We start from the raw sequence: 8,013 nt of genomic DNA, 5'->3' as shown, positions 1-8,013 counted from the left end.
CACTGCCCGACGGCTTCTTGTGCCGGACCCTTTCCTTGCGAGCTTTCAGGACCACTCGCATCGAATCTTGAAATTCGAGGCGAGTGGGCCTTGAGAAAGATCAGCTTTCGCAAACTGCATCTGCAACATTATTTAAGAAAGATTATTTACACGGTCATATTAAGCTTATTAAGTTAATGTATTAAGCAATAAATAATTCTTACCGAAAAGGGCCCGCACAATTTTCGTGGGACACAATGGTTGGCAACTGTCCGTGCCAAACCACGTGTATGAGGGTAGGAGGCTGTCTGCGACAGCCTCTCTAAAAGAGGCACTCAGTGCCTCTTTTAGATTGTACCCTCCAACATGGGCAAAAAAGTCAACCTAAAAAATAATAAGTTATATCATTAATATATATACTCACACGTATGTGCGCATATAGCAATGGAATAAATGCATACACTTACCACATTATTGTACTCCTGTTCGGAGCAGTTTTCGAAGTTGTCTACCTCTTCCCTCGTTTGAAGAGGTAGACATTCCGGCTTTCTCCCATAACTACGAGGTTGCTCCCTTTTGTTTATTATTCTAGAAAGAAGAAGTAAATTTTGTTAAATATTGCCATCATACTGTAATTTCAATTTCTTAAATTACATACTGATCCATTTTCTTTTCCAGGAGGTCCAGCTTTCTTGCGAGGTGCTCGTTCTGCGACATCAGTTTATCGTTTTGCGACATCAGTTGCTCAAATTGGGATCTTGTGATGGTTGCGGGGGTCTGTGGTGTTATAGGACGTGGTGTTATAGGACGTGGTGGTAAATAGGACGTGGAGGAAGAGGACAAATCTTTTGGTGAGGAGGTTGGTGGTGGTATGGGAGGAGGATTGAGCAACGATGTCGACGTTGCTCCATGACTCTCCGGCGAATTGGCCTCCAGAAGTCGCCGGAGCTCCTCATCGGAGTCAAGAGCACTCGTTGATTGAAAGGGGCGTTTCCGTCGCCGAGGCTCCCCATCCGACGAGGTGGTCTTATACCTCGCCGGCTTCTGAATTGTCCTCTCTGGACGACGGTTTGGAATCTGAAAAACATATGAAAAATAATATAATGATATACCGATAATATATACAATATTTTAGATTAATTATATGATACAGGAGACTGAAACTTACCTTTTCCATTGCCTCAATTGTCTACGAAATTCGCTTCTCGAAATAATCGTCCTTATGGAATCCACGATAGCGAATGACCGTAGCGATTTGCATTATTCTGCATGCGGTCGTTATAAACAAATGACATTCAAATCCCGCGCCAACTGTGCGCATGCCCTTAAGGATATAACACAATAATACGCGTAAATATTAATGCACACATTATTAATTTAATTAATTTAATTCTTAATTTTAAATTTTAATTCACAAATTTCTTTTAAAGCTATAATATGTATAACTTTTAATTTATGATGCGCGTATGTTAGATGTTGCGCGTTACGCGATCATGCGCAGTGCAGTTTGCGACACCAGACCGGGAATAACACCTCTCACGACGAAGGTGTCGGTGATTCGATACGCGCTCTGATTCCGTCTTGTTTGATTAGTGATTCCTTTGTTAGTTAATTACAAATTATTAAGTTCGTGAATTAACTCTGAAGCAGTGAAGACTGGATGAGCAGTGGATTCGAAGGAAGGAAGGATAGAAGCAGAGAAGACGCCAGATAAGTATTGCCACGTGGTATTGTTACCAATACACGTAACACATTATTATATATTTTGTATATTCTTTATTCAGTTTTCTTTTACCCCCATGGATCGTAGATTTTTGAAAAATTAGGTTTCGCGAAAACCGTATAATAAATTAGGCGCTATGCAGAAACGAAGTATTCGGCGCGAAATAGCCTCAAATTTGAGGAAGTTTTCACGTGACAATAAATTACAAAGTCCCCCTAATGTTGATAATCTGCAGGACATTCCCAGCACGTCTTCTTTATCCGTGCCTGTCAGTAATAATAATAATGAAAGTCTTCTTAATATTCCCACCACATCTTCATTCACGCATGATTCCTCTTCTACCTCTTCATGCGATGATGTGGTTTGGGAGTCCGCTGGTACTGTTTTAGAAGTATCATTTCGTGATCGTTTGGCATCTTGCTTTGTGGACAATAATTTAACGCACACTCAGGGGAACAACATCTTATCTCTTCTACGTACCCATTCGTGTTCTTCTAGTTTGCCGAAAGATATAAGAACGCTCATTGGTACACCTTGTACCAGTGTGGTCACCTCTGTGGTAGAACCAGGAGAGTATGTTCATTTTGATGTAGAGTTGAAAATCGTTAAACAGTCATCTCAATGTTCTTCAGTAATTCCTGAAAAGTTGCAATTGGATTTTCATGTGGACGGATGTAGTTTAGATAATTCCAATACAATTCAAATTTGGCCTATTCAAGTCAGAATTGTAAATATCTTAAATAGTAAACCCATTGTAGTAGGGATTTATAAAGGCACCCAAAAACCCAAGCATTGTAACAGTTATCATCAAAAATTTGTCTCTGACATAAACTTGATAATGTCAAATGGAGGCATTACGTTCCACGAGAAAAAAGTTCCAGTCGTATTAAGGTGATTTATTGCTGATGCACCAGCTCGAGCCTTTATACTTCATCACAGAGGCCATATGTCTCATCGACCTTATTCCAAGTGCAAAGTTTGTGGTACATAGGAAAGAGGTCGTCAGGTTTTCAATGGTATTACATATCCTTTACGAAGTGATGAAGAATATACCAGGTGTTCAGATGAGGATCATCATAAAGATGGTCAAAGTCCATTAGCTTTGATGCCAACAGGAATGGTATCACAGGTGCCATTCGAGTATATGCATCTCGTATGTCTAGGTGTCATTAAAAAATTGTTATCTGCCTGGGTGTGTGGCAAATATTCCCCATTTTCAAAATTATCTTCTCGACAAATTTTCACAATCTCAGAGAGAATGAGAAGGATCAATAAATATTGTCCATCCGAGTTTGCAAGGCGTCCTAGATCAATAGATTTATTTTCCAAATTTAAAGCAATACAATTTCTGCAATTTCTTTTGTATACTGGTCCAGTTGTCACCTATGGAGTACTGAAGGATAATGTATATCGACACTTCTTGTTTCTGCACAGTGCCATAAGAATAATGGTTTCACAGGTTTTTGTTAGCAAATATTTAAAGTTTGCAGAAGGAGCTTTGCAACAATTTGTTCGTCGTTGTGAAAAGTTCTATGGCCCAACTTTTAATTCTTATAATGTCCACGGTCTTCTCCACTTGGCGGCTGACGTCAGACGTTTTGGTACATTAGATTCATTTTCAGCTTTCCCGTATGAAAGTATTATTATGAGTTGATTAATGAAATGAAATGTTATCCCGATACAATGCCGTATCCTTGGCTAGCAGCTAAAGTAAATCAGCTTCAATTAGATGTCTGCATACATAATTTTTCATTAATATATCCATTCCAAGAACAAAAGGTAAACAAAAGGATATTATATTCTTAATAACAGAACATGAACAGTTAGGATCACAGGCTTGGTTGGATGCCTATCATCTATCATCTGTATTTACTTCGAGATCCTGTCTGCTATAATAACATTACAATTTATCATAACACGAGAAATATGTAATGTACGATGTGCAACTTGGAATAAATTATACTGTTTCAAAATGAACCAGCACAGCGATAACCCACTGGGACATTCCCAATATGTTATCGTCTTCTTCATCCGTCGACGATTCGTTGGAAACGTTCATGGCCTCCAATGGCATTCGGTAACGCCATGTGTCTCGTTGCGAGCCAAGTTGTACCTTAGCCCGCACCAATCACCGGTGCGGGCCAGCCGCGCGCCAATCCGCGAAACCGGCCCGGGCGCGGACCAATCGACGTGTGCCGAAGACTCGCGAACGAGCACACGAGGTCCGCGCTCGGGCTATAAAGATCGCGCCGAAACCAGCCAAAACCGGAGTTGGTCTGAAGCAGCTCTCGGGCGAACACCCGAGCCCAGATCCTCTCGCAGCCGCGCTGAATCGTGCTAGCCGCGGTATACTATCGGGCGAACACGACGAAGCGCTGGGATCGGCCGAAGCGTAAGTGGGTTTACGTCCCATACGTGAAACCGAGACCGCGACCGGATTCTGGGAGGCAGTCGATCGCCGGCCTGCTCTTGTCAGAGCACCGTAGGTACGACACTCCGGACCGTCATCCCCACCGCTCGGACCTGTTCCCGCGTCCCGCACTCCCCCCCGGGATCCTGCGTCGCGCTCCGGACGTTTAGTCCTTCCTCTCGCACGCACACTCTTCGCGCTCTTTTCTCTCTCTCTCGCACACTCCTCGTGCTCTCTCTGTCTCGCACACTCTTCGCGCTCTCTCTCTCGCAAGCACAGTCTTCGCGCTCGTTCTCTCTCTCTCTCTTTCTCGCACGTACGCTCTTCGCCTTCCACAACACGGCACTTTGTCTTTCACGACACATTGTGGTGTTTACGCATCACTTTATCTTTATTACGCATTGAAACTTATATAAAATACATTTTCCCACCCTACACAGGAAGATTTACTTCAATTTTTACCGATATTTACTGTTAGAACAAGGTTACGTCCGTTCTTAATGCGACGGACCTGCCCTCTATATCGAAATCACAGTTTGGCTCGAAAAGACCACATGATTCCGCATGCAATTTTACGTGGAGACTTCGCATGGATTGTGAAATCCATCTGTATCCGCATTCGACTAGGAATTTGGCGACAAATTTCAGTGCCAAAATCATATCACATGAGGACCAAATTCAGCTTGGAGCAGGGTTTGGTACAAAATACATAAGTCTTATGCTCGCAATGTGTGCAGCACACATTCCACTCGATTTGGTCGAGTGGGCATTTGGCTAACTGGGTAGTTATAATTGAAGACATTTCATCTCATAAGTGGAAATGGCAAAGTGAGTATATACATTATCCTAGAATTAAAAAAAATTTTTTTCTTCGAAATATATCGATTGTACAATGAGAACAGAACACATATCCATATCACGTCCTAATGTAAGGCCCTTTTTGTTTGTAGGAAGTAGAAACTTCAAGAGTGGTGTGCTGTCCGTGTCCGCTGATAAGAGGAAGCATAGCAAAAATAAATAAATAAATATATTGTTAATAACCTATGACCTACATTATATAATATATATTAATTAAACTCTTCTTAAGCATCCCTACACCTTATTTTCCATTCGATGGTTTTATTTCCATTTGTAACGGTACACGCCTCGTCGCGGGAAGCGCCGCGAGGCGTGCGAGCCCTCCCCGGATTGGCTCAGCGACCAGGGTTCTTTGGGGAGGGGAACGAGGTGGTTAAATGAAAATGCTCGGTTTAAGGAAAAGAAAATAACTATACTTTATTTTAAATATTGCCGGAGGCCGGATTCCCCGCGCGGCCGCGGCCCGAGTACGTAGGCACAGACGTAGACCTAATGCCTACGACTCGAAACCGGCGAGGTCGCTCGTCTCCGGTAGTATACCGTGAGGCGAGCTCCACACGCTGCTGCGGTCGGTTGGAGACTGAACGTCTGGAGCGCGACGCGGAATCTCGGACGGGAGCGCGGGATGCGGGAACGGGTCCGAGGAGTGGGGATGACGGTCCGGAGTGTCGAATCTACGGTGCTGTGAAAAGAGCAGGCCGTCGATCGACTGCCTCCCAGAACCTGATCGCGGTCTCGGTTTCGACGTATGGGACGTAAAACCACGTAAGCCTCGGCCGATCCCAGCGCTTCGGCGTGTTCGCCCGATAGTAAACCGAGGCTAGCACGATTCTGCGCGGCTGCGAGAGGATCTGGGCTCGGGTGTTCGCCCGAGAGCTGCTCCAGACCAACTCCGCTCTCGGGTGGTTTCGTCGCGATCTTTATAGCCCGAACGCGGACCTCGTGTGCTCGTTCGCGAATCTTCGGCACACGGCGATTGGTCCGCGCCCGGGCTGGATTCGCGGATTGGCACGCGGCTGGTCCTAGCCGGTGATTGGTGCGGGCCAAGGTACAAACTCGCTCGCAACGAGACACATACGTCTCGTTGCACATTATTTTAAGATTTGAATATTTTTTTTTTTATTTTATAACAGTTTTGTTATGATAATTGAATTTTATATCATTTTTATTTCCTTCATGTAACTTGTACAGTTCATTTTTTTTAATTTTATTGTCTATTCGTATTCTTTCTTAAGATTATAAATATGAAACAAATAAATAATATGATACAAATATATGTAAAATAAAAATAGATTAAGATTAAAATAAATACGTTTGTAAATTCAATTTTCCCTCTTGTCGTTTATTCCGATTTTTCCTGATATTTACTTTCAGAACAAGGTTACCCCGTTCTTATTGCGACGGACCTGCCCTCTATAACGAAGGCTGATCGAAGCGAAAGTTTGGCACGAATATGGCGTGGCAGACTTTCTACTGGAATACATATGGTAATGCGGCGGCAGATAGATGGCACTTCCCAGTCAAATTTTAGTGGCAGATTCATAGTATTTTGCTTACTGGGTGTATCCCGACGTGGCATAATACTTTAATATTTTTTCCACTTTTCTATCTCTGTACTTTCTCTGGCTTCGAGAATATATTGAGGTTCCCGAATGGGCATGCCTCTTGTATGTCTGCTGTCGACTATTTCCGGCAGCATACAATCGATATAAAAGCGCGTCAATTTTGGCTCCATTTTATGTTGCCAAATTTCGTCGTCTCTGTCAACTTTAATGGACTTTATACCTTTCCTCGTCCATATACAGAAGAGGCAGTACTTTCTGGCAGTGATATGTAATTGCCCTTGTACTTGGTAGAAGTACGCGTGGCTTTTATTCATAACGCTGCCAGTACTGTCTGTAAATATTTTACTTACTGCTTCTATTGTTGATATTGCCTCTTCTGGTGTAACATTTTCCGCAGTTTGTGGGCACTTTATCTCTACAATGCCGTCGTCATCGATTACACCATCTGGCGATGCTCCCAAATAGGGAATCGATGCATCGATAAAAAGACCACATGGTCTAATTTCGATGTTTTCCTTTCTGGACAATTCTTCGCGAGCTACGTCTTCATTCTGCTTTCCATACGCTACAGCAGAAACGTCTAGCAGGCGTGGATATAGCAATGTCCGCACTAATTTCGAACATAGCGTTGTCTTCCTTCTTTGGCACACGGCGCGGAAGTTGGACACTGTCAAAAGTTTAGTTCTGTACGCCATCCACTTTCTGTTCTTGGCCTGTCCAATAGTTTCTTGTTCAATCGTCTCTCTATCTTTCTGCCAATCGCTTAGCATTTCCATATGCTTTTCCTTTTGCAGATTAAACATGCATTCGTCCATATCTGCCTTGTGGGCATTTGGTCCGTAATCGGAATCTTGTGTTGCGCCGAACTGCTTTCTTGTGTTTCTCGTCGTCCTGTTTTGTTGAGCTTGTTGCTCGAGTTGTCGTTTCTTTTTGTGCCGTTCTTCCATCTGTGTTAAAAGTAGAGGCGGCTTCTTTTCCATGGACCGTTGTAGACGAGATAATACTTCTTGCGTATTGTACTGGATCACAGCAGCAGCACATCTTGCCGCGTAAGATCCTCTTTGGCCGAAATTTAATCTTTTTCCAGCAATATATTTTGCAACAATATTATTGAAACTCTCCACTGTGTTGTTGTTGCTTCGATAGAGGATGCTTTCTCCGTGCGCTGACAGTGACCGGATGATATCTTGGATGTTCTGGTAAACTCCAAGGTTCAACAATTCTGGAACAATATCCTGCTCATCCTTCTTCACGGTTCCATCGCAGAAGTATCCTATTCTACTACAGTGTTTGTGCTCTCCAAACACGTGGCTGGGCATATTCATTATATCGTCGCCTAAATTTTTTATTTTTTGTACCATCGGCAGATTCTCTTCGAATCTATACTCCGCAGCTTTCATCATCCCCGAGCGCATCCGCCGAATATTATTTTCTACGGCTTGCCTGTAGTGACCGGGCGGAGCCTTTTTCGCAACATC

General features: G+C 43.2%; 1 pseudogene; it reads left to right on the top strand.

Annotated features, from left to right (window-relative positions):
* The first annotated feature begins 1,608 nt into the window (after window positions 1-1,608).
* LOC143363499 (uncharacterized) lies at window positions 1,609-3,356 on the top strand (annotated as a pseudogene).
* Window positions 3,357-8,013: the final 4,657 nt, after the last annotated feature.

The sequence above is a fragment of the Halictus rubicundus genome, unplaced genomic scaffold, assembly GCF_050948215.1.
Source record: "Halictus rubicundus isolate RS-2024b unplaced genomic scaffold, iyHalRubi1_principal scaffold0052, whole genome shotgun sequence".
NCBI classification, from domain to species: Eukaryota; Metazoa; Arthropoda; class Insecta; order Hymenoptera; family Halictidae; genus Halictus; species Halictus rubicundus.
Note: the sequence above shows the minus strand (reverse complement) of the source record. Positions and strands in the feature narration are given on the sequence as shown.